Source organism: Schistocerca cancellata, chromosome 1 (assembly GCF_023864275.1).
Source record: "Schistocerca cancellata isolate TAMUIC-IGC-003103 chromosome 1, iqSchCanc2.1, whole genome shotgun sequence".
NCBI lineage: Eukaryota > Metazoa > Arthropoda > Insecta > Orthoptera > Acrididae > Schistocerca > Schistocerca cancellata.
The window spans coordinates 797,288,956-797,315,888 of NC_064626.1; positions in this window are offsets into that span (position 1 = coordinate 797,288,956).

Sequence of the window (26,933 nt, forward strand, 5' to 3'; positions counted from 1 at the left end):
ACATGTCCAAATCAATTGTTGACTGTGACAACATTTTTGAGTATTGAATAATTTTCTGCTCGTAATTATTCATCATGCCATAATGCAGCAGTATTCATAAGATTGATTGAAAAGTATTACAACGCTGCTCTACTCCTAAAATGGTATGAACAATGAAAGTAAAGGGGTTTGATTGTAACGACACATTTATGTAACATACACTCTTGGAAATGGAAAAAAGAACACATTGACACCGGTCTGTCAGACCCACCATACTTGCTCCGGACACTGCGAGAGGGCTGTACAAGCAATGATCACACGCACGGCACAGCGGACACACCAGGAACCGCGGTGTTGGCCGTCGAATGGCGCTAGCTGCGCAGCATTTGTGCACCGCCGCCGTCAGTGTCAGCCAGTTTGCCGTGGCATACGGAGCTCCATCGCAGTCTTTAACACTGGTAGCATGCCGCGACAGCGTGGACGTGAACCGTATGTGCAGTTGACGGACTTTGAGCGAGGGCGTATAGTGGGCATGCGGGAGGCCGGGTGGACGTACCGCCGAATTGCTCAACACGTGGGGCGTGAGGTCTCCACAGTACATCGATGTTGTCGTCTTCCGCTCACGCCCCAACATCGTGCAGCCCGCCTCCAGTGGTGTCGCGACAGACGTGAATGGAGGGACGAATGGAGACGTGTCGTCTTCAGCGATGAGAGTCGCTTCTGCCTTGGTGCCAATGATGGTCGTATGCGTGTTTGGCGCCGTGCAGGTGAGCACCACAATCAGGACTGCATACGACCGAGGCACACAGGGCCAACACCCGGCATCATGGTGTGGGGAGCGATCTCCTACACTGGCCGTACACCACTGGTGATCGTCGAGGGGACACTGAATAGTGCACGGTACATCCAAACCGTCATCGAACCCATCGTTCTACCATTCCTAGACCGGCAAGGGAACTTGCTGTTCCAACAGGACAATGCACGTCCGCATGTATCCCATGCCACCCAACGTGCTCTAGAAGGTGTAAGTCAACTACCCTGGCCAGCAAGATCTCCGGATCTGTCCCCCATTGAGCATGTTTGGGACTGGATGAAGCGTCGTCTCACGCGGTCTGCACGTCCAGCACGAACGCTGGTCCAACTGAGGCGCCAGGTGGAAATGGCATGGCAAGCCGTTCCACAGGACTACATCCAGCATCTCTACAATCGTCTCCATGGGAGAATAGCAGCCTGCATTGCTGCGAAAGGTGGATATACACAGTACTAGTGCCGAAATTGTGCATGCTCTGTTGCCTGTGTCTATGTGCCTGTGGTTCTGTCAGTGTGATCATGTGATGTATCTGACCCCAGGAATGTGTCAATAAAGTTTCCCCTTCCTGGGACAATGAATTCACGGTGTTCTTATTTCAATTTCCAGGAGTGTAGTAACATACACCTAAAGTCACTCGCTTTTAGAGCATAAGAGGTACAACATAAATTTTAGTTGTGAATTTATTAATTTCAACTCATATACGATCTGGAATGTTTCAAAGTATGTACCACTGTTCTGAGACTGCAAACAGTAACACCATCTGTTAGTAGTGTAAGGAATTGCTTGCATAATTTTTTTTTTTCATTTCTGCCTGCGCACTGAAGTGTTTGCGGATTCTATTATTTGTGTACTCAATTATTTCAAAAATTAAACTATACTGAAAAGTAGAATGTGTGTTAAAAAGAATCAAAGACTGTAAAACGTTTATTGTCTTTGAATGAGAAACTGCGCTGCTTAGGCACTTTCTTTATCGGAACAACTTTGAGAGTAATAGTCTGCGGCAGTTGGTTCGCCGTGGCAATGGGTCTGCCCTGAGTACAACTGCGAGCTTTCTGTGATGATCGATGAAATACTTACGGAGGAATATTTATAATTTGGCTATACATGAAGATACTACGTACAATAATATGTGCCACTATGTAATAAATAACATAAAATGACAGTAAAAGGAACGAGGAAGGATATGAAGATTATTTATCTACCACTGAACAGCGGCTTCCAACAACAATTCAGTTAAGAGATATTTACTTTTAAAATGCAATTTCTCATTAATGTTTTGCGTTCACCTCCTGAAACTAAAAAATTGAAAACATTGTACACAACTCATTTTTATCAACTTTCTCGCAAACCTTCATTACAAATTTTGTGGCACACAAGTATAAAGTTTCAGTACGAGCGAGCTGTTTCTGCAATTGAAACGAATTATTCAGTTTGGTAACAGCACTATATTGCCCGTATGAGTAGCTACATTGATTAGTCCATAAACCGTGTTTTAATGTGCGTGCATGATGGTGTAAATTATTACTGGAGCTGTTATGTTAGGAAATTATTATGTAATTCAGTGATGCATTATAACACGTCGTTAGTTATTCCATGTCAACCTTCCATCCGTCATAGCTGTTTTGCGTCATTTTAATTACAAATTGTCAGTACGTGTACATATAAATGGGATAATATTACTAACGCGAACTGAAATTTGTTTTTAACTCGGTGTCGGGTAGTCCACGTCTTCACGGTCACATTGTCAGTAACTCAACATCTTTTGTAATAGATCTCGACGGCCTCGTTGTACAGTTTGCCAAAGATCTGACCTGAGGAGCGTAACTGCTATGATTGTTATAAAACAAATCTCTCGTATAAAACGAGCGACGCAATGTTTGTTCATTTCTCTGAATTCCTAACATAATTAATCGCTGGGTTTGGCCACTGTACACCTAGTACACACTGCCACAGTGAGAGCAACAAATTGGGTGTACAGAAGGCTATATTTTGTTTTCTATGGGTCACCGTAAGGGACATTGAAATCTGAGTCAAGACTGAGATTATTAGTTATTTACTTCCTCTTAATGAGTGGCAAAAATCACAGTATAGTTAACAGAGAGCTGAGTTCCTCAGAACCCAAATCGAATTACAAAATGAGTCTCACACTGTGGGGAGGTATCAAAAAGTGTGTAAGACTTTATGGAGAAAGAGAAAAAAAATCTCTTCATATGGGCAGCTCACAAAATCGAAGTTAATGGAAGAAAAAGATGCTTCAAATTATAAGCAAATTAAGCAATGTAAGTTGTGTAGCAAGGTAAGCAAACGAGCTGCTCACAATGTAGATCGCGCTGCCGCAATTTGAGAAGCTTACGTATCTCCATATCAATTAGCGTGCACCAGTCAGCTCCTCACGGCGCCCAGGGCCGAATCCCTCTCAATGACGGACCGGAGACAAACGCCAGAATTTAAGTTCACAGCCCTCTACACAGCAGAAACTTCCCATTCTTGGCACATAAAATGCTCGCTAACAAATACGATGTTGCTACCGGTATCAGCCCTGAGCAGTGTTTCCTCGATTGGTCGGGCCCTTCATGTCAAGCGTAGTGATGAGGCAACTCAGTTCAAGGATAACCTCAATTCTGGAAACCAGTCGTCAGTTTCATGCTGGCTGGGCTGCGCCATGATGTGTAGGTCTCTGATGTCAGTGCAGAAATGGCAAATACGTTATTCATTTACCCTCTGGGGACGACTGTGGGTGCACTGTGTCCCCTGCCCACAGCCACGCAAAGGCACCAGTTCTACCAGAATAACATGAAGCAGCAGCAAACTCACTTCCCCGAAAACTGCCCTTCTCCTAGGGAGGCGGGCCTTTCGAAATGAGATTTATTAATTGCTTCTGCCAACAGCAGAACCCTGGGACCACACCTGTAGTGCACCATCACAGTGCAAAAACACGAACCTCTTCTCCCATGGACATAGGTCCAGAACTCGCAAAACAATAACCATGAAATAGTGGCAGAAAATGAAACAGTATCGCTTTGCCATATGTGATAGTAATGTCACAATTATGCCAAAATTTGATTGTAGAGTGATGTGTTGGCAAATGTGCCAACACCTTGTAGATAGAGGAGGCCGAAATGCACGCTATAATCTAACGCAGACGGGCGTGAGGTCTGGAACAGGATACGTTATGAATGCTATAAAGAAAAGTACGTAGCTGCTAGAATACTTAACTTTACTCCATCATTTGTATACAGCATTCTTGATGATACAAGTGAGACTCTCTCCAGAAATGGTTAATGGCGCCTTGCTAGGTCGTAGCCATGGACTTAGCGGAAGGCTATTCTAACTATCTCTCGGCAAATGAGAGAAAGGCTTCGTCAGTGTAGTCGCTAGCAAAGTCGTCGTACAAATGGGGCGAGTGCTAGTACGTCTCTCTAGACCTGCCGTGTGGTGGTGCTCGGTCTGCAATTACTGACAGTGGCGACACGCGGGTCCGACATGTACTAATGGACCGCGGCCGATTTAAAGCTACCACCTAGCAAGTGTGGTGTCTGGCGGTGACACCACATAGAGTTTATGATTTTCACTGATGCACTCAAGTATATAAGCGTGATTATGAAATGCGTAACATAAAACATAAAAAAGTCGAACAACTAAATTAAGTAGGCGTGAAATGCGATCAACGAATGTCTCAGCAAACGAAGCATGGAACTGGGACGAAATATTACTTTAGTTTCTGTGACCACGTAAATGGGCCCATATATTATTAATCGTACCGTTAATGGTATGCACTAGCACTGGAGGTAACAAAAAGAATGTCTTCAGAAAAGTAGGTGTTCGTTTTTTGTATAAAGTCTGGCAGTTTCACTCTTCCTGACGTACGAGGAATCCAATATTTAAGGAACTCGTGGAAGGTATAACTAGAGAGGAATATAGTGACAGTTGTAAGGTCGAAATTTTAAAAAAGAGGGCCGTTCTCATAACTCGAGAGTGGAAATATCAAACTTTCTGAGTGCTATTTTTTCTCGAAACGAGTGTTCAGTGCTATTGTGTTCTCGGTATTCTGTTGCATATCTCTAAACTTGTTCAAAATGTCATAACGCAGAAAATTTTTCAAAATGTCCGCTACCAGATGGCGCATGGTGCCATGCCGCTAAGTCTCCTACATTAAATTATTAATGATATTTCTGGTAATCATGGGATGGTTTTAAGAGATGACTTATAAGCTTTAGCTGAATGTGCGCACATTCAGCAATATTTACACAAGATTGTTGAGTCAACAAAATTTATGAACCCGTTCTATGTAATTTCACTGCGTACAACTCTTTTTATTTTAGAGATGTTGTTTACGTTGTTAATGCAGGCTTGCAAGATCTCCAAATGCAGTATGGTCAAAGTGTGTCATACTCATCCATTTCCAAAAACCATTAAACATACTTACTGTGAAACAGTCTGTGTTGTCCTCAACATCTCAGCACTTAACATCATCTGAAACAGTAGAATGGAAAAATGTCAAGGACTTCTAAACAGGAAGGAAGATAGGTGATGTATGCATGCCATAATACTTTATCTGAAAGCTCAGACATGTTTATCAGCTGCAAAACAGAAATACCTGTCTTTTTTTTTTTTTACAGCACAGGGAGGGAGTTCTACTGTCAACTTCGTAACATCTGATCCCAAGAATGGAGCTGTGTAATAAACAGAAGGTGATACTGAGAGATTCTTTCTTGAATTAAAAAAAATGAGAATTTTTGTAGACTATAGTTCTCCTAGTAAAAATATTACTACCTAATATCTGTGCTTTTATTGTCACAAATAAAAGGTAGTTCCTCATTATTAAAGGCACTTTAAACAAAGCCTTTCTTATTGACATTTAGGACCACTCACTTTCCAGGTATGGCACCTACAACATGTTTAATAAATTATTTTCTAATTTGTCTCATTTTTTGTAATGGTGAGGTGAGTAGCATAATTCTGTAGTATCACAATATCTTCTCAATTGTTTGGTTTCAAGTAGTTTATGCGCAGAAAGAGATACATTGTTTTTTGGTTCTCCTGACAAATATGAGATTTGTCACTGGGAACGTTTGACATTTCCACTCTTCGTTTTATTAACATCATCTCTACAGTTACGAATCTGGCACTTGGTAAGTTCTCTTCTGTAATCTGATAACGCTGCAGCTACGCTACCAGATTGTGTGTTAACCTCCAATTACGCGTATTTATTTGTTGTTTATATGTAGCTAAGTACGTAAATGCGGCAAAGTATATAAATAAACTGTCAGAACTTTACTGACCAATAGAATTCATTTCATATAAGCAGCACACCCAGCTGTAACAAGAAAAAGAAGGGAACCAGTTGAAAAACGCTCCAGTCGGAGTACAAAAAAGGCAAATATGCTGCTTTTTAAAATACTGACAGAAGCGTGGGGAACTATGGCAGAGAAGGCCTAAGAAGCTCCCTGACAGCTCGCAGCCAGTTGCCAGCTTTCAATTACGAATACATAATGGCTGCAGGTGGAAACACTAGCCGTTTATACAGCAGTGACAACAGTGAGGCGTTGCCATAGAAACATTTACAAAATCGCGAAGCTACCACGCCCAGCCCTCTGCAACTGCCAGGGATCCACTTATGCGAACTCTACTATAGCTGTCTCAGTCCTTCCTCAATGAACATGCTCGTGGTTTTTTTTTTTTTTTTTTTTTTACGGAAGAGTTGAAAGATACAATGACGGTGGAAGAGAGACGAAAAAAGTGCCAGTGGCAGAGAAAGAGAGGAAACAGTGATGGTGGGAGAGAAGAAGTGGCATTGAAAAGGATAGAGAGATGGATGAAGACAATAACAGTGTGAGCCAAAGAGAGTGGAGATAGTTATGGTTAGTAAGACAGTGGCAATAAAAGATGAAGAGAGATGGATGGAGATATTAGCAGTGGGAGCAAAACAGACAGGAGACAGTGCAAATGAAAAAGAGATTGACTGGAGACCATACATAGGGTTGGTAGTCTGCAGCCCCCCTCTTCCCTCTGACGAACTTAAACACGAAAAAAATAATTTGCTCACTTTCCCCCTATGCACTATATCCACGCGTTAAAGTTTCTCAGTATAGGCGTCAAAACACGAACGAACATGTGCGGAGAGGAGGCAATGGTGGTTGGAAAGAAAGTCAGCAGACTATAAGCGAGGAAGAGATAGTGGAAATGGAAGCGAAAAATAATGGGACGAAGACAATGGCAGTGGGACAGAGAGACAGTAAAAATGGCAGAGAAGAAAGTGATAAGAAGAACGAGAGAAAGGGATGAAGACAGCGGCAGTGGGAGAAACAGACAGGAGAAAGTATCAGTGGGAGAGTAGGGATACGGTGCGAGTGAGACGTATATAGACAGTGGCAGTGAAACGTAGGCTTTACTAGAGAGGGACTAGATAAAAAGATTTAGAATGTTCTGTGTTAAAAGAACGCGAATATCTTCGCATGCCAAAATTTTTGGTGATTAAGGCGAAAGGAGGATTGAAGCAGCTAGTTCCCCACTTTTCTGCGGGAGGCTTTTAAAGATGTGTAACTTAGGTTTTTTGTACTCTGACAGGAGCATTCTTCAGTTGGTTGTCTACTGACCGATTAAAAGTGACAGAGCCGCAGTCAGTTATTTACGTCAGATGTATACGCTTAAAAGAGATTCATTTTGTCAGTAAAGTCGAAAAGAAATTTATATCACAGGAAATAATTAACCACCGGTGAATTTCTCTGAAGTAAGCAATGTGCACCGAACCCACTAGGATGGACGCTCGCCTTTAGCAATCCGCTTCCGGGACTCGGCAAGGTGTGCCGACTCCGAATCGAATTCGACCGGCCGATTAACAAGCGGGGTCGTTGTGCCGGCTAGCCTAGATATGGTTTCTGAGCGATTTCCCTCATCCGACTAGGTGAATATTGGCCTGGCGCCCATGTCCGCCTCAGTTATACGTGTACCATTTTCAAACATTTCGAAAACGTTCTCACTCTTTCTCATGGAATAAATAACACAAGCTGCAAACTGACAGGGTACACCGATTCCGTCCCGGGAGGGGGGAAGTTGGACAGGAAGGGCGCCGTCCACCCTAAACCATTAAGATCGTCAAATCCATATTAAGATGCCGACCTCGTGAAGGTACGGGATAATGCCAGAAAAAAGAAAAAACAAGAACGTTCATCGAATACTTTTGTATTTTAATTAGCCTGGAGCACAAACGAGAGGATCCTCAGGCCATCAACAACAAGAGCCTAACAGTAACTGAAAATCTCATTCCTTATTCTAAACTAATGAATTGCATTCCTGTTCCTGTCGGTATCATTGGAATAGCAGTAGCTCGGCAGTCACAAGTGCCGCGGAAGAAACCAACCATGGCCTTCCTGAAGAAAGCTTTGCAGAACTCAAGTGCACTAATATGAAAAGAAAGATTTCTGGCAAATAGCTACGTATGAGACGAACAGGGGCTATAGATCTTCATGAGTGTCCATTGTTCTCAATAGGGAAGATGATCCGTTCAAAGACTTCGATTCTTTTGAGCTATTAACCAAAACATTAATATTTCACTGCCAATGGGGCAAACTGGTTCCTAACTGGGAATATTTGTCAGGGGTAGTGGAGGGGAATGTGGAGGGTGGGAAGTGAGGTTCCAGTTGATGCATTTGCTTTCTCCCTTAGCGCTAAGGAAAACCTCGGGTGCAGAGCATTTTAATTCTTGCTATGAAAACACTATTGTATTCAAGCACGAGTAAGCTTTGCTTGTGGCCGTGTACCTGCTTGAGTGAGTGATTATGTGAAGTCTATTACTTGCTCTTATAAACGGGCGAGATCTCCTACACATTAATAAATATTACACCAAAAAGTGAATACAAGAGAATGTTAGAGTGAAAACGAGCCACAAACCAATAAACCAACAACTATCCAAATTCGCCCCCATATATTTTAGTTAAGTATTCTGAAACTGTAATAAATGAAAGTGTCACTCAATGCACAGTACTGCACTCAGACTTGTTCGTTATTTGCAACATCTGTCCAGAAACAAAACGCCTGAATAAAGGGTCTGGGATGTTATTTCAGTAATTACCAAATCGATTCAAATTTAGGTAGTGTGTGGCAGTACGAGCCCGCTTACTAGTATAACGTTGCACCGCCTCTGGCCTGTACGTATACACTGTTTAAGTTGGAAAGGGTGTCATAAGGCCGTTGTATCATCTCCTGAGGTTAGCTGCCCCGCAGTGGTTGTAACTGGTCCGTGATATGCTGGATACTGGCACCGGCATGGAGTTTACGTTGGAGATGGTCCCACATATGTTCCGTAGGGGACAGATCTGGGGATCTGGCCGGCCGCAGTAGGACCTCAGCATCACTCATACAGCTCATAAAGACACGCGCCATGTGTGGACGACAATTGTCCTGTCGAAAAATCACTGCCAGCCGTGACGTGACGTCATACTTGAAGGTACCCCACACCATGACAAGGAGTAGCACTGCTATGCCTCTCCAAATAATTGGAGGAATGGGAGCTCTCCCCAGGTCGCCACAACACTAGCCGACGATGGTCATCTAGGATAGTGCAAAACCACGATCCATCGCTGTACACCATGCGATGACATCCATCAGCAATCCATATTTGCCGGTGAGTGCACCACCCCAGACGCAGCGTGTTGTGGGGTTAATAGCATCCTACTCGAGGTATAGCATTTCCTAGAGCGGTCGCTGTTTCTCTCCTACCAGCAGTACAGGATAGGGCAGTTTACCCTCCTTACATAGCCTACCACGCCTGGTAACTACACGAAACACAAGCATCAATAATGGCCTCAGGCGGATGTTCTACCTGTCACAGAGAATTGCAAATCTAATCGTTTGCATACCCGCCGATCGTGAGTGTGCAGTCCGACCACGACATTATTGCGCTTGGCCTCCCGTGGTCATTATAGGAAACACGCGGTGATGTTATAGTAAATAAGACCAGTGGTGAGTAACAAAAGCGCATAACACTGAATGACTTTAGGACAGTTGTGCAGCTAGTATCAAGTGTGTGTTGGCGTACAGCGGTCAGCACTAGGAAACAGTGTATTGCAGGCGCTGAACTAGGCGCGCCTATGACTAGAGAATACCAAGACCCACCCCCAGGCTACGTGCTGATAACGCCCCCTGGGCAGCGTGCATCAAGGCCGCCACCACCGAGCGAGCTGTCTCAATCTGTCTATATCAGTACCTCAGTACGTCGCATCGGGACTCTGTTTGCGTTACCCCTCAATACGACGCACTGTGCTCTAGTCTTCCACAGTGACACCTTAGCTAGCTGTGAGGGAACGTTAGTCATTGTATATAGTTGTGACATGGACACGGACAAGATTCAAGAATTAGTATTTGTTATTTGATTGCTGTTAACCACAGAACCTCATACTGGACATGTTGTTGTTGTTGTGGTCTTCAGTCCTGAGGCTCGTTCGATGCAGCTCTCCATGCTACTCTATCCTGCTTAGTGTATTCATCTCTTGGTCTCCTTCTACGATTTTTACCCTCCACGCTGCCCTCTAATGCTAAATTTGTGATCCCTTGATGCCTCAGAACATGTCCTATAAACCGGTCCCTTCTTCTTATCAAGTTGTGCCACAAACTCCTCATCTCCCCAATTCTATTCAGTACCTCCTCATTAGTTATGTGATCTACCCATCTAATGTTCAGTATTCTTCTGTAGCACCACATATCGACAACTTCTATTCTCTTCTTGTCAAAACTATTTATCGTCCATGTTTCACTTCCATACATGGCTACACTCCATACAAATACTTTCAGAAACGACTTCCCGACACTTAAATCTATACTCGAGGTTAACAAATTACTCTTCTTCACAAACGCTTTCCTTGCCATTGCCAGTCAACATTTTATATCCTCTCTACTTCGACCATCATCAGTTATGTTGCTCCCCAAATAGCAAAACACATTTACTACTTTAAGTGTCTCATTTCCTAATCTAATTCCTTCAGCATCACCCGACTTAATTCGACTACATTCCATTATCCTCGTTTCGCTTTTGTTGATGTTCATCTTATATCCTCCTTTCAAGATATTGTCCATTCCTTTCAACTGCTCTTCCAGGTCCTTTGCTGTCTTTGACAGAATTACAATGTCATCGGCGAACCTCAAATTTTTTATTTCTTCTCCATGGATTTTGATACCTACTCCGAATTTTCCTTTTGTTTCCTTTACTGCTTGCTCAATATACAGATTGAATAACATCGGGGAGAGGCTACAACCCTGTCTCACTCCCTTCCCAACCATTGCTTCCCTTTCATGTTCCTCGACTCTTATAACTGCCATCTGGTTTCTGTACAAATTGTAAATAGCCTTCCGCTTCCTGTATTTTACCCCTGTCACCTTTAGAATTTGAAAGAGAGTATTCCAGTCAACATTGTCAAAATCTTTCTCTAAGTCTACAAATGCTAGACACGTAAGTTTGCCTTTCCTTAATGTTTCCTCTAAGATAAGTCGTAATGTCAGTATTGCCTCACGTGTTCCAACATTTCTACGGAATCGAAACTGATCACCCCAGAGGTCGACTTTTACCAGTTTTTCCATTCGTCTGTAAAGAATTCGCGTTAGTGTTTTGTCAGCTCTGACTTATTAAACTGATAGTTCGGTAATTTTCACATCTGTCAACACCTGCTTTCTTTGGGATTGGAATTATTATATTCTTTTTGAAGTCTGAGGGTATTTCGCCTGTCTCATACATCTTCCTCACCAGATGGTAGAGTTTTGTCATGACTGGCTCTCCCAATTGCGTCTTTTCAGTGCTCTGTCAAACTCTTCACCCAGTATCGTTTTGTCACGACTGGCTTTCCCAATGGCGTCAGTAGTTCTAATGGAATGTTGTCTAATCACGGGGCCTTGTTTCGACTCAGGTCTTTCAGTCCTCTGTCAAACTCTTCACCCAGTATCGTATCTCCCGTTTCATATTCATCTACTTCCTCTTCCATCTCCATAATATTGTCCTCAAGTACATCGCCCTTGTATAGACCCTCTATATACTCCTTCCATCTTTCTGGTTTCCCTTCTTTGCTTAGAACTGGGTTTCCATCTGAGCTCTTGATATTCATACAGTGGTTCTCTTTTCTCCAAAGGTCTCTCTAATTTTCCTGTAGGCAGTATCTATCTTACCCTAGTGAGATAAGCCTCTACATCCTTACATTTGTCCTCTAGCCATCCCTGCTTAGCCATTTTGCACTTCCTGTCGATCTCATTTTTGAGACGTTTGTATTCCTTTTTGCCTGCTTCACTTACTGTATTTTTATATTTTCTCCTTTCATCAATTAAATTCAATATTTCTTCTGTTACCCAATGATTTCTACTAGCCCTCGTCTTTTTACCTACCTGATCGTATGCTGCCATCACTACTTCATGCCTCAGAACTACCAATTCTTCTTCTACTGTATTTCTTTCCCCCATTCCTGTCAATTGTTCCCTTATGCTCTCCATGAAACTCTGTACAACCTCTGGTTCTTTCAGTTTATCCAGATCCCATCTCCTCAAATTCCCACCTTTTTGCAGTTTCTTCAGTTTTAATCTACAGTTCATAACCAATAGATCGTGGTCAGAGTCCACATCTGACTCTGGAAATGCCTTACAATTTAAAACCTCGTTCCTAAATCTCTGTCTTACCATTATATAATCGATCTGAAACCTTCTAGTATCTCCAGGGTTCTTCCATGTATACAACCTTCTTTCATGATTCTTGAACCAAGTGTTAGCTATGATTAGGTTGTGCTCTGTGCAAAATTCTACCAGGTGGCTTCCTCTTTCATTTCTTAGCCCCAATCCATATTCACCTACTACGTTTCCTTCTCTCCCTTTTCCTACTACCGAATTCCAGTCACCCATGACTATTAAATTTTCGTCTCTCTTCACTACCTGAATAATTTCTTTTGTCTCATCATACATTTCATCAATTTCTTCATCATCTGCAGAGCTAGTTGGCATATAAACTTGTACTACTGTAGTAGGCGTGGGCTTCGTGTCTATCTTGGCCACAATAATGCGTTCACTTGCTGTTTGTAGTATCTTACCCGCTCTCCTATTTTTTTTAATTCATTATTACCCCATTATTAACCCTATTTGATTTTGTATTTATAACCCTGTATTCACCTGACCAAAAGTCTTGTTCCTCCTGCCACCGAACTTCACTAATTCCCACTATATCTAACTGTAACCTGTCCATTTCCCTTTTTAAATTTTCTAACCTACCTGCCAAATTAAGGGATGTGACATTCCATGCTCCGATCCGTAGAACGCCAGGTTTCTTTCTCCTGATAACGACGTGCTCTTGAGTAGTCCCCGCCCGGAGATCCGAATGGGGGACTATTTTACCTCCAGAATATTTTACCCAAGAGGACGCCATCATCATTTAAGCATACAGTAAAGCTGCATGCCCTCGGGAAAAATTACAGCTGTAGTTTCCTCTTGCTTTCAGCAGTTCTCAGTACTAGCATAGCAAGGCCATTTTGGTTAGTGTTACAAGGCCAGATCAGTCAATCATCCAGACTGTTGCCCCTGCAACTACTGAAAAGGCTGCTGCCCCTCTTCAGGAACCACACATTTGTCTGGCCTCTCAACAGATACTCCTCCGTTGTGGTTGCACCTATGGTACGGCCATCTGTATCGCTGGGGCACGCAAGCCTCCCCACCAATGACAAGGTCCATGGTTCACGGGGGGGGAGGGGGGGGAGATTGGACATTATTGAAGTTAAGTACTCAATTGGTTCCTGTAATAAAGTGTATTTTAACCATGGGTGCATTTTGTATTGTAATGAGAGGAAACCGGCCACCCACTTATCACATTATCCTCTCCTCATCCAGCCACGAACCACAAATCATCAAAAGAGGCCACAGCCACAACAAAGTGGTTCAGCGTGTCCTTGTAAAATGTCACGATAAAAACCCCGCGTTAAGCCGACTGAAGCTCACTCCCAGGTGCAATAATATTGTGGTCGACTAATATGTGCACGAACTTAACCTAATATCTGATAGTGTGTTTTGAGTGTTTCACTTTTGTCAGGCAGTGTATCTCATTGTAAACAAACCACCACTTTGGATGCATGGAAAGTTATGAGAAATCGGGAGTGAGAAGTAAGTGTGGGAATATTTAAAAAATCTCGTGGTTTTTGCAAGGGAAACGTACTGAGCAAGGAAATAGCCGCGAGGGCGATGCCGAGCTTTCACCCTTCCGTGCTGAGCAGGGTGGTGTGCTCCTGTTCCGGTGGTGAACCACCTGCCATATGAGAAACCAGCGCCGGAAATAACGTGAAGCGGCGCACTTCCGGTTTGGCAAGCCGCCCGCACGCCTCCCACACCAAGGCTCCCCTCCCCAGGACATCCACCACGCAGTTTGGAGGGAACGGCTAATGGCTGGTGAATGATTAATTCGGCTCGCTGCTTTCCTAAATAACGCTTCACGCCCATTTTTTTCTCTTTGTGAAAATGCAGGAAAACTTTTTCTTTTTGGAGCGTCACGTTTAAAATCATCTTGAATTTTTCTGAGATTCTTTCTTCCCTAAGTCTGACAGTTTACTTACGATATAAATTCTGACATCGGACAGATTTATATGAAGTGTAAGTGGAACTGCCTAATAAATACTGACATTTCATTAGAACAGATTTATATCTACATCTGTTGACATATTGTGAAAACCACTGCGAAGTTTGACAGAGGGTACTTCGCACTGTATGGCGTGTTACGGTTTCTTCCTGTTTCAGTCGCGTATGAAACGCGGAAAGAACGACAGCATGAATGCATGCTTATGCGCTCTATTAAGTCTCGTCTTCTCGGTCCCCATGGGGAAATGTTCAGCTACTAAGATTAACAGATATATATGTTTCTAAAACAGACGCTTTTTAATAGCACTTCCACGGATTGTCATTCCGTTCCTCCTGTGTGAAGTTCTAGTTGGCGTACGCACTGACTCAACTTCCTGAATAATTCCTTGTGGCGTGGGCAAGGAGCCCGAGAGGCAGAGGGTGAGGTGGGGTGCGGTGGGGGGGGGGGGGGGGGTGAGGTGGGAGGGGAAGGGGGGGGAAGGGCGACATAGAAACTTCTAAGGCTAACTGGCACTTTTAGCAATGTACCAGTCGATTCGCTACTAGTCACCTAGGGGACGCAATACTTTGATATCTTTGTCAGATATCTAGCCACCCCTTACTGGCAAAAAGAAAATGTGTCGTGAAAAGATTTGAAAGAATATCTAGCAGTAGAACTTCAAAAATCCAGCTTATAAGAACATGTCAAACTGTTTGGTTTTTCATTTTACTGTAGTTAAGAAGTATTGTTCCCACGACGACCGTAAAAGGCTCTGTTAGTTGCGCACTCGTCTGCGTATTGATGATGAAATTTTTGTAACACATTTTCAGGTGTTGATATAAAAAATATTAATACAGCTTCATGATGTTTGTGAAGATTGTGTCACTCTTAAAATACTCCTTTACTGTGTTTCCCCTTATCTACATTGCTTTTGCTTTTTCATACTGTTTGTTCTTACATTGGACTCCAAAAGTTATACATAATAGAGAGAGAGAGAGAAATGGGGTATGAAGTCACTCCAGATAAACGCCTAGGGTCCCACAGAAATAGGAATCATGCTGTCTGTATAGGGAAGAAGCAGTCCTTACTTCAAGTGATTTAAAGATTATGAAAAGTTGTATTCAATAATAATAACGACTCAGTCATGTTTCACCTTGTTTTTTGGTGGGCAGATTGAAATCTTTTGCTGTCACATTGTTTGATTCCATAAAGCCCCTATATGGAGGGTAGAATCCTCGAAAGGTTTGAAGGATCACACACAAATCGTACCATTACTAACGTGGAACGTATGGCACAAGTGTCGTTTGGAAACCTTCGTGAGATCCTGACTGACAGCAACGCTTTTTGTACTATGCATGTACAAGGAAGATCAAAATTAGTGAGTCCATACCAGTAGATTTATCTGGTCTCAACTGCACGATAATAACAAGTGATATCTGTAAGAAAACTGTTTGCCGATATTGCAGCGGCCTCAGGAGCTGAAGTGTCCCGACGAACTGTGAGAGTAAGGTTCAGGGCAAGTATCCACACGCCAGTTGTCCGGCATTAAGTGTTCGTAAGCACCAGTGCAGGTACGGGTCCACTGACTGTTCATCCTGCTACTTCGACTTTGGCTATCAAATAATGGAGAAACGTGGTCTAAGCAGCCACCCTCCCATCTCAGCAAATTACGAGTGTTCAAATGGTTCAAATGGCTCTGAGCACTATGGGACTTATCATCTGAGGTCATCAGTCCCCTAGACTTAGAACTACTTAAACCTACTCTGCCTCGTGATGGCTGGGTGTTGTGTGATGTCCTTAGGTTAGTTAGGTTTAAGTAGTTCTAAGTTCTAGGGGACTGATGACCATAGCTGTAAAGTCCCATAGTGCTCATAGCCATTTGAACCATTTGAACTTAAACCTAACTAACCTAAGGACATCACACACATCCATGCCCGAGGCAGGATTCGAACCTGCGACCGCAGCAGCAGTGCGGTTCCGGACTGAAGCGCCTAGAACCGCTCGGCCACAACGGCCGGCTAACGAGTGTTCATGCAAACTACTGAACACTTTTACGCCACGACATTTACCCTCAGAAAGTGAATGTCATCCGATGATAATGCGATCGACCTTTCAACGAAGGAGATGGAAAGCTCACACAAAGCGGGACGAAGACAAGGATACTTACATGAAGTAACAGTTCAGTATTGACAACGTGCATGAAACTGTTAAACATATGCAATCCATACATCTTTCAGGCCCGATTTGTGCAGGAACAAATATCTTTATCGTCTGTTAGCTGCTTTGCCTAATAACCTATAAAAATTTAGCCCCTGTGGGGAATGAAATAATCACCAGTCACATACTCTCAACAGCTGAATATCTCGGAGTAATTGCATCAGCTTCAATGAACTTTGTTTTCTGAAAGCATTAATCAAACAAAAAAGTTCAACACGGAATGCCTGTGCGATATAACACTGAATTCAAGGCTAGCTAAAGCAAGAAGCACAGCACCTGTTGAAAGTACATGAAAATTCTAATAGGGACGCAAATACACATGACTGAAATTGGTAACACAAGGAAAGGTGTGATATATTAAACGCACAAAATCTGAATGCAATAAATAAAAAAGATAATTTACCAGTAGGTTAGTAGTACAATTTCGTCAGGGTGGAGACTAGTAAACATCAGTTGAGAAATGGAATATTCTTTCCCAAGCACATCTGAGATTCGCAAGAGATGTATTTCACATCCTCTGAAAATCTCGAACTGAATGTAAAATGCTAGTTCTAAGTCACTTGAGCTTACAGATCTCTAATATGGAGACAGATACAGATCAATACGTGTCAAGGAAAAGACGAACAAAGACACTACATTCTGCAAGTGAAATCTGCACACAAAAACACACGAGAACGGTACGACTTTACATGTCATAACTTTTATCATAGTTCCAATTTATATGAAAATGATAGTATGCTTGCAGCTGACTGCGATCCGAACATAACACCGTTGTCTGCTGGTCAAATGCCTTCATACTCACGGTAGATGAAACTACCGCCAAACTGGTTGCTCCAGCGCACTGCCCTGGATCACGAAGAAGGAAGAAGTAGTTCTGTCTCGCAAAGCGCCATTTAACAGAATGGAATCCTGCAGCCTAGCGTTCTCATTTGCCACAGCCGGGCAATGCCCTTAGCTCGCGGTAAGAAAGACCTGCGCTTTTCGGTTGGCAACGATACCTCTTTCTAGCAGAAAGAGTCGACGCGTGACTGAATGTATGTCATGATGATGATGGTGATGATTGGTTTTTGGGGCGCTCAACTGCGCGGTCATCAGCGCCCGTACAAAGTCCCAATTTTTGCAGTCCAGGCGTTTACGCAGTCCAGTCTTGCCACTGTCACGAATGATGATGATGATGATGAAATAATGAGTACAACACAAACACCCAGTCCCCGGCCAGAGAAAATCCCCGACCCGGCCGGAAATTGAACCCGGGACCCGCGTAGCGATGCTAGCCACTAGACCACGAGCTGCGGACGACTGTATGTGATCAAACAAGTGACAGACATCGAGCATACACCAACTCTGCGATAAATGTAAGGCGCTCGTTCCCAAAATGGGCGTCTTTCACAGAGGAATGTCATTTCAAATCGTAGAATGATTATCGTCGCACAACATGTGGCTTTAGCAGAAAATTGTAGCTATTAAAAGCAGTGACCCTTAGTGCAATGGATACAGTTTAGCGGCATTTGAGTTTGGTATGAGTAGGCGTCATGCTGGTGAGCGTAGAGAGCTTCACATCTTAGTTGGTGACCGGAAGAATGACAGCTATCACCTAGACCAATTTTCGGAGGGTTTAAAACAAGAAAGGATCATCTACTTCTACATCTAAAACTACATGAAGATTCCGCAGTTCACAATTAGGTGCCTGGCAGGCGGGGGGCGGGGGGGGGGGGGGAGTGTCATTGAGCCACCTTTAAACCTTTCAGACCCACTAGCTACAATTGTGTTCTTTAATTTTTCCTTTGTGTTAGCTGCAACAGAAATATTTTTCCTCAAGGAAACCTCATATACACACGTGTGAGTGTTCAGTTTTTTCACCATGTACAAGCGCTATCACTTGTCGAGCATCACAATAAAAATATCAACAAGTGAATGTACTAGTGTGCAGCAGCTTGTGGCCACCAGAGTACATGAAAATGGTTGATTAATTATATTTCACTGTATAAACGAATGTTATTATTGTTCTTTTGCATGGCAATTATTAACTGATCAGATACTTTATTAGAACAGTCAATATCTCAAAATTAATTATTTTGGTCCACAAAATGAAGCTAAGGGTGCAAAGTATATTTTGAAAATGAGTACACACAGTTGTATAAATCTGGCTTTTAAAATGACTAAAAAGTCACCTATGAGCATTAGAGTATCAATAAAAATTTTCCTCCTTCCAGAAAAAATTCAGGTCTGAAAGAGATAAACTATTTCTCTATCTTTCCAGTCTCGGGCAGCGCGCGGGAAAAACGAACATTTAAATCTCTCCATGCGAGCTCTGATTTCTCTTATTTTATCACGATGATCATTTCTCCCTATGCAGGTGCGTGCCAACAAAATATTTTCACATTCCGAGGAGAAAGTTGGTGATTGAAATTTCACGAGAAGGTCGTGCCGCAGCGAAAAACGCCTTTTTTAATGACTGCCACTCCAATTCGTGTGTCATATCATTGACACTCTCTCCCCTATTTCGCAGTAACACAGAACGAGCTGCCGTTCTTTGACCTTTTTCAATGTCGTCCGTCAATGCTCTCTAAATGGTTCAAATGGCTCTGAGCACTATGCGACTTAACTTCTAAGGTCATCAGTCGCCTAGAACTTAGAACTAATTAAACCTAACTAACCTAAGGACATCACACACATCCATGCCCGAGGCAGGATTCGAACCTGCGACCGTTGCGGTCGCTCGGCTCCAGACTGTAGCGCCCAGAACCGCACGGCCACTCCGGCCGGCTCAATGCTCTCTGATGCGAATCCCACACGTCACGGTAATACTCCAGAAGAGGACTGACAGACATAGTGTAAACAGTCTCTTTAGCAAATCTGTTACAATTCCTAAGTGTTCTGCCAATAAATCGCAGTCTTCGATTTGCTTTTCTCATAACTTTATTGTATGTGACCGTTCCAGTTCAGGTTATTCGTAATTGTAATCGTAAGTATTTGGCTGAGTTTACAGCCTTTAGATTTGTGTGATTTATCGTGTGACTGAAATTTAGCAGATTCCTTTTAGTGCTTATGTGGATGAGTTCCCATTTTTCATTACTTGGAGTCAATTGCCACTTTTTGCATCACACAGATATCTTGTCTAAATCATTTTGAAATTCGTTTTGATCGCCTGATGACTTTACGAGACGGTAATCTGCAAAAATACTAAGGGGACTGCTCAGATTGTCTCCTGAATCGTTTATTTAGATCAGGAACAACAGGGGGCCTTATAACAATTTCCTACGAAACGCGAGATATTACTTCTGTTCTAGCGACAATTTTATAGTATCTATTATCACTACTTGTTCGCTCCGATAGCTGAGTGGTCAGCGAGGCGGTCTGTCACACCAAGGGGCCCGGGTTCGACTCCCGGCTGGGTCGGAGATTTTCTCCGCTCAGGGACTGGGTGTTGTATTGTTCTCATTATCATTTCATCATCATCCGTGGAAGGCAACGGGAAACCGCCACTGGAATCACTTCCCTAGCCGCTCATGCAGTGGACCTCTCTGACGGGGCTTCCCCTATGACCAGACCTGCCGGAAGGCAGACCACAAAGTTTAAGTTATCACTACGTTTGTATTCCCTAATTTTAATACATCACTGTTATCACTATCCATTTGACAGGCACTGCTGTATAAAGGCATTCCATGCATTCTGATCTTCAATGACACTCATCATTACCGCTCCTGTACGTTTTCCAATGCTGGCCACACACCGTAAATCAGGTCGTCGTCTCGGACTTTCCAGCAAACTTCCTCATTCCACCTAGAAGCCTTTCCCTGGGTACATGTGTCGCCCATTTGCTTCCCACTTCATTTTCAGTCATAATTACCTCTTCCTTGATACTTTTTCTGTTTCTCACGTCACTCCTGCTTATTCGCAACATGCATCTCTCCACTGGGTGCTGAGCAACCCTCAGTTTCTGAATAATTTTCGCCTTCAAAGTCCATTTCTCGTTAGCACAAGTCACAACTGGCAGTACACACTGATTATAAATTCCCAATTTCAGAAAAGGTTATGCAGTTTACTAAGAGCACTCCAGGCTATCTTTGCTCTTCTGTTTATATTTTTTGTTGTCATCTGGTGGTAGGCCACACCATTGGTCGTTAGCAGTAAATTCAAATAGCAAAGTTTTGTGATTTAAAACATCGACCATGTAGTGTCTAGGAAACCTGCATTCTCGGTTCCTAGACAAACAATCAAACCAGTCGTTTTAACGAGTTTTATTACAATAAGAGAATTACAATAAACAAAGGGGGACATACGAATAACCAACCTTCTCCCATATAGACAATCCCAAGTCTGTTCTACATAGAGAATACCAGCGAAGTGATCTAGCGTTGACGCTGCTGTCCAAGTCGCTAATCTTGAATCTGCTATTGAACTGCGCCGTCACCAGTCGGTCGATGCGCTTACGTCCTCTTCATATAGGGGTTGCAGCTGTCACATTGTCGTCCTGGAAGGAGGAACGATCAGCGCGCGATTGGCTGGCTTCTTCTCACAGCCTTCTCTTCCCTATCGTTCTCGACTGCCGTGCCAGTGCTTGACTTTACGCCGTAACAGACCAGTAAACGCTCGAATTCCAATAACATTTCCAGTTAATGAACACATACATTCAGATACTGGAATAACAACCACAGTACAACGCCTAGCACTCTGCAAAGATAATACAAAAACAGCCAATTCTTGTAAAACAAAAGTAGCAATATTTTGGCGAAGGGCTGGTGCATGATGTCCATTACTATCGAACAATCTCTTAAAACTGTAGATTCCATTCACCTTAACACACTGGTGAGAAAGTGGTTGTTCGACTACAGTGTCAATGAACTCAAAAGCAAGCAATCGAATGAACTTAAAGCATGACTCATTACGTGCGTTGCTCAACACAAAAGCAAATATAAAAAAGTATTTTGAAATAAGCCAACCTAATCGTGTAATTGAATAACTATTGCTTGATTTAATAAAAAAAAGTCTAAAAATGTCACGTGAGTTTCATTTGTTTGGACGTTAACAAATTATCATTTATCATTCGTTATTTTAAAAATATTAATTCTTTTCTCAATCTATAGTGTAGTTATGGGCCAAATTTTGTTTGGGTATTTAATGACTTTTGATCTCGCTCAGGGGAAACGGTCTTAGCAAGTTTGGGAATCGCTGACGAAGGTGTCCAGAGATGAAGTTCTGCAATTACAACTGCGACTGTCAAAGGTACCGTTGGTCCACTCTTACTCTTGACGGACGATCATTCGAGCTTGTATCTAGCTGCTCTGTCGCTTGTTTTGTTGATGTTCAGAAGATTTTGCCGTTTTGTTAGTCTCATCGTAAGTACCAAGAACTTTGCAGTTTTATTGCAACTAGATCTTCTGAAGACCCTTTCAGGTGAAATGTCTTGTGAATAACCATTACTTCGTTCTGAGAATGTTCTATTATGTTGTTTACGAAATTTTTTGACATTAGTGTCTAAACAGCTTCAGAATTAGACGTCAGTGTAAAACAGTTTTCTTGTCCAGTCCACCTGTCTAGGAGAAGAACATTTTCTTTGCCTGACATAATCTAATTTCTGTGTTTGTGCACCTTCTATAATTTTACTACTTAAATGCTATAAATCCATAATTTCTGATTAGGTGCCCAAATTTTTTCCCAATTTTTTATTGTGATGTAATTATGCCTCTACTTATATACACTGATTTGTATCACCAATAGAATGTAGGATAATTAAGGGGAAACGTCAGTATATGAAAAAAGTTTTACAGGTAATTAGATTAGCGGTATGAGAAGGATGTTTGAAAAAATCTAATGATATCAGAGGAAGGAATTACTCTTGATTTCCAAAGTGGTACCAGCATTCCAGTTAGCACAATGACTGTGCTTAGTAAGTTAAAAAGAATGAGGTACAGTGATCAGTCGGCTCCTCATAAACCATACATGTCTGTAGTGAGTGCTAAGTGATGCTTGAGGTGGTGCAAAGAGCGGTGTGACTGTACAGTAGACGAATGGAAACGAGTGATTTTGGAGGGTTGGATCGCCCTATACCTGTCGCAATCCGATGGAAGGGTCTGGCTTTGGCGAATGCCTGGAGAACTTTACCTCCCATCGAGTATATTGCCAACAGTGAAATACAAAGGAGGCAGTGTTAGTTATGGGGATATTTTTCATGGTTAGTGTGAAGTCCCCTTATTGCGCTTGAGAAAACGCTAAATTCGGAAGGACTTGAAAATATTGGACAGCATTGCGTACTGCCTAAGGAGAGGAACAGAGTGGAGACAATGGCTGTTTATATTAATATGACTACGCACCCTGTCATAAATCAGTATCTGTGAGGCAATGTTGTGCGCACAATAACATTCCTGAAGAGGAATGGGCTGCTCAGAGCCCATACCCAGTGACACATCTCTGAAATTAGTTATAACGTCGACTTCGCTCCAGACCCCAGCATCCAGAATCACTACCTTCTCTGGTTTAACGCTTGAGATACAGTGGACTGCCATTCATCCACAGATATTCAGAAACCTCATTGAAAGTATCCCAAGCAGAGTTCAAGCCGTCATAAAGACGAAAGGTGGACATACCAGTTAGTAATGTCCACTAATTGTGTCCAGACACTTTTGATCAGATAGTGTAGCTCCCAGTAAGCTTAATGTGAGAAATTCCGCTTTGCTTCTGTTAAATAATCTGAACTTCAAGCATAAGATCCACTATGACGTTCTTAATGTTTTCGCTTCAGGTGTGAATGGTCTCCCACTTATCCATGCAACCATTGCAGGAGGGTTAATGTGTCTGCCAAGCCACTATACTAGCTTCATTGAGAGTGCAATCAATTATTGGCAGCCTTCAGAAAGGATGAGTTTATGGGGGGACATTTATCAGTTTATTTTATCAACTGATATTTTTCTGAATTCTGGTATTAGTTAACCTAACAAAAGCCATAAGTGTCTTCATGTCATTATGTTTCCGTGGCTGCTTCAAAGAGAAGAGCACTTCTTAAAAGTGAAATTCTGTTCGGTTCTAATAGTTGATCCAGTTTCGTTGGATACTTGACTGGAAGGGAACAGTGCTCCGAAACACAGAACCACTTAAAACGCTTACGAAGTATGTTAAAGTCGTTGTTTGCCGCTAAACAGTTACCTGAAACACAAGGTTCAAAGGAATTATCTAAAGTACGTTTTCTTTTATTTATGCTTTTAAGAATACTGTTCACAAACCACTCAAACATAAAATATGTACACTGCATATATAACAGTGACGACGGGTCCAAATTGTCTCTCCTGATATAGTACTTCCCCTTCGAACCATTCTCAGCGGCATTACACTTTTCTCAAGTATCTGATTATCTTCCTAAACTTATATAAGTGTTCACTAAAGTTTTCGCAGTCCAACAACTTTTTAACAACTTATGTGCGTTTCGGTACAGGGAAACCGCCATAGTTGCTCCAGACATTCTTTGTCCTTACACAGTGAAGTAGCAAGTTTCCACGTAAATTCAGAAGCCCATCAAACATGCAGACCTGTCAAAGTTCCACACAGATTTAAGGCTGCCTGAAAGACTGATTTATTCAGCGAGTAATTCCAGGTGACAACGAAGTTCTCCAGATACTTACAAAGGGATCCTGTTTATTATTTTATTGCAGCGAGAAAAGTTTCTAACACAACCTTCAGAGACGCGTAAAGAGCGTGAGTAATGAGCGCCATTGTCATACTCACGTGCCACCGGAGAGTTAAGGCTGCAGAAACGATCGTATACATCACCTACAAGATTATTCCGCAATTCATACTGAAGCGCAGAGGGTTCGCAGAAGCACTTCCAGTTTATTTCTCTACCATGAAACTTCTGATATTTCTTATTTTATTAATATGGTCATTTCTCAATATACAGGGCGAGGTGGTGCAATGGTTAGAAACTGGACTCGCATTCGGGAGGGCTACGGTTCAAATTCCCGTCAGATCACCCAGATCTAGGTTTCCATGATATCCGTGAATCGCTCCAGGCAATCGCCTTGTTGGTTCCGTTGAAAAGCTTACGTCCGGTTTCGTTGGGCATCCTTTCGTAATCAAAGCTTGTCCTCCGTCTCTAATAATCGCACTGCCGACGGGACGTTAAACTCATGAACTTCCTTCTTTATTTCTCTCTCTGTAGGCAGCACTTAAAACAATATCATCGCATTTGAAGGCGAAATTTCGTGAAAAGATTTCGCAACAATGAAACACGCCTTTGTTTCAATAACTGCCACCCCAAATCGCTTATCATACCCCTGAGACTCTTTCCCCAATTTCCTGAAAATACGGAACCATCTGCTTTTCTTTGAACTTCTTCGACGTCCTCCATCCATCTGATCTGATAACGATCCCATACAGCCCAGCAGTACTCTAGAAGAGGACGGAGAAGCGTAGTAAAGAAAGTAACTTTAGTAGATCTGGTGCTCCTTCTAATTGTTCTGCCAGTAAAACACAGTCTCCAGTTCGCCCTTCCCCACAACAGTTGCCATGCGATGGTTCCAATTTAAGTTGTCCGCAATTGTAATACCTAAGTATATAGTTGAATCTGAAACCTCTTGATTCGTGTGATTTATCGTATAACTGAAATTTAACGGCTTTGCGCCACCAATGCGAGTGTACACATGGAAATACACTTCCCGGCCATCAAGAGGCACCCGTGGACCAGCCAACAGGTGGACATTTGCGAGAGCTATTCAGAAAGTATGGTCCAATCGTTCTCGAAATGAAAACCACTGGAAAATTAAAAATCTTTTATTTGCAACCCTTAGCTACACCTTCCAGTTACTTTCCTACATAGTCACTGCTCCAGCTTAAACATTTGTCGCAGTGTTGTACCGATTTTTAAATGCCCTCGTCATAGAAAGCAGCCGCCTGTTCTCTCCACCAATTCTCAACGCTAGTCTACAGCTTCTTCTCTGTGTCAAAATGTTGTCTTCATCGCCAGCAGTTCATGGGAGCCGAGACGAAATACAGGGGTACCAATTATGGACTGTGTTGTGGGCAATCAAACGTTTCCTATCTTCATGTCCATGCAGAGTGTGGCCGAGAATATCATGCAAAAGGAAACGCCTGACAGTCATGTTATGTGGGCTGCATGACATCAGACGAAACCTCTCACCAGACCCTCATACTTGGCAGGGCGCACTATTTTCTAGGTACCTGTACGAGCTCACTGTGCGCTCAGAACAGAAAAGAGCGACGTGATAAGATCGACGGGCATACTAGAGACTGACCCTACGACTTATCTTAGAAGCTAGATTAAGAAAGGCAAACCTACGTTTCTGGCATTTGTAGACTTAGAGAAAGCTTTTGACAATGTTGACTGGAATACTCTCTTTCAAATTCTAAAGGTGGCAGGGGTAAAATACAGGGAGCGAAAGGCTATTTACAATTTGTACAGAAACATGATGGCAGTTATGAGAGTCCAGAGGCATGAAAGGGAAGCAGTGGTTGGGAATGGAGTGAGACAGGGTTGTAGCCTCTCCCCGATATTATTCAATCTGTATATTGAGCAAGCAGTAAAGAAAACAAAAGAAAAATTCGGAGTAGGTATTAAAATCCATGGAGAAGAAATAAAAACTTTGAGGTTCGCCGATGACATTGTAATTCTGTCAGAGACAGCAAAGGACTTGGAAGGATAGTTGAACGGAATAGAGAGTGTCTTGAAAGGAGGATATAAGATGAACATCAACGAAAGCAAAACGAGGATAATGGAATGTAGTCGAGTTAACTCGGGTGATGGTGATGGAATTAGATTAGGAAATGAGACACCGAAAGTAGTAAAGGAGTTTTGCTGTTTGGGGAGCAAAATAACTGATGATGGTCGAAGTAGAGAGGATATAAAATGTAGACCGGCAATGGCAAGGAAAGCGTTTCTGAAGAAGAGAAATTTGTTAACATCGAGTATAGATTTAGGTGTCAGGAAGTCGTTTCTGAAAGTATTTGTATGGAGTGTAGCCATGTATGGAAGTGAAACATGGACGATAAATAGTTTGGACAGGAAGAGAATAGAAGCTTTCGAAATGTGGTGCTACAGAAGAATGCTGAAGATCATATTGGTAGATCACAAAACTAATGAGGAGGTATTGAATAGAATTGGGGAGAAGAGGAGTTTGTGGCACAACTTGACAAGAAGAAGGGACCGGTTGGTAGGACATGTTCTCAGGCATCAAGGGATCACAAATTTAGCATTGGAGGGCAGCGTGGAGGGTAAAAATCGTAGAGTGAGATGAAGAGATGAATACACTAAGCAGATTCAGAAGGATGTAGGTTGCAGTAGGTACTGGGAGATGAAGAAGCTTGCACAGGATAGAGTAGCATGCAGAGTTGCATCAAACCAGTCTCAGGACT